Source organism: Arachis duranensis, chromosome 10, assembly GCF_000817695.3.
Source record: "Arachis duranensis cultivar V14167 chromosome 10, aradu.V14167.gnm2.J7QH, whole genome shotgun sequence".
NCBI classification, from domain to species: Eukaryota; Viridiplantae; Streptophyta; class Magnoliopsida; order Fabales; family Fabaceae; genus Arachis; species Arachis duranensis.
In genome coordinates this window covers 47,894,660-47,896,252 of record NC_029781.3, presented here as the reverse complement: position 1 = coordinate 47,896,252, position 1,593 = coordinate 47,894,660, and positions in this window count along the sequence as shown.

Sequence of the window (1,593 nt, the reverse complement as noted above, 5' to 3'; positions counted from 1 at the left end):
TGTCTCCCTCTATGTCAATTCTGACTAAATAATAGAGGTGACAAATGAGATGAGGGAGGGCTAACCTTGCTAAGGTAGAGGACTTGTCCGCCACCTTATAAAGTTCTTGGGATATAACCTCATGAACTTCTACTTCCTCTCCAATCATGATGCTATGAATCATGATAGCCCGGTCTATAGTAACTTCGGACCGGTTGCTAGTGGGAATGATTGAGCGTTGGATAAACTCTAGCCATCCTCTAGCCACGGGCTTGAGGTCATGCCTTCTCAGTTGAACCGACTTCCCTCTTGAATCTCTCTTCCATTGAACGCCCTCTTCACAAATGTCTATGAGGACTTGGTCCAACCTTTGATCAAAGTTGACCCTTCTAGTGTAAGGGTGTTCATCTCCTTGCATCATGGGCAAGTTGAATACCAACCTTACATTTTCCGGACTAAAATCTAAGCATTTCCCCCGAACCATTGTAAGCCAATTATTTGGGTTCGGGTTCACACTTTGATCATGGTTCTTGGTGATCCATGCATTGGCATAGAACTCTTGAACCATTAAGATTCCGACTTGTTGAATGGGGTTGGTAAGAACTTCCCAACCTCTCCTTTGGATCTCATGTCGAATCTCCGGATATTCACTCTTTTTGAGTTTGAAAGGGACCTCGGGGATCACCTTCTTCATGGCCACAACTTCATAGAAGTGGTCTTGATGCACCCTTGAGATGAATCTCTCCATCTCCCATGACTCGGAGGTGGAACCTTTTGCCTTCCCTTTCCTCTTTCTAGAGGTTTCTCCGGCCTTAGATTCTATAAATGGTTATGGAAAAACGAAAAGCAACGCTTTTACCACACCAAACTTTGAAGGTTTGCTCGTCCTAGAGCAAAAGAAGAAAGAAAAGAGTAGAAGAAGAAGAAATAGAGGAGATGGAGGTGGCTTTATTTTTCGGCCAAAGGGGATAAGTAGTGTGTAGGTTGTGTGAAAATGAAGGAGTGAATATAGGTTTATATAGGGTTGGAGAGAAGGGTAAGGTTCGGCCGTTATGGGTGGGTTTGGGAGGAAAAGTGGTTTGAATTTGAATGATGAGGTAGGTGAGGATTTGATAGGTGAGGGGTTTTTGGGGAAGAGATGTTGAGGTGATTGGTGAATGGGTGAAGAAGAGAGAGAGTGGTGGGGTAGGTGGGGATCCTGTGGGGTCCACAGATCCTAAGGTGTTAAGGAAAATTCATCCCTGCACCAAGTGGCGAGCAAAAATGCTCTTTCTGCCAATTCTGGCATTAAACGCCGGGCTGGTGCCCATTTCTGGCGTTTAACGCCAGCTTCTTGCCCCTTCCTGGCGTTTAACGCCAGTCTGGTGCCCCTTTCTGGCGTTAAACGCCCAGAATAGTACCAGATTGGGCGTTAAACGCCCATTTACTGTCTCCACTGGCGTTTAAACGCCAGCAAGTTTTCCTCTAGGGTATGCTGTTTTTCTTTCTGTTTTTCATTCTGTTTTTGCTTTTTTTCAATTGATTTTGTGACTTCCCATGATCATCAACCTATAGAAAACATAAAATAACAAAAGAAGATAGATAAATATAACATTGGGTTGCCTCCCAACAAGC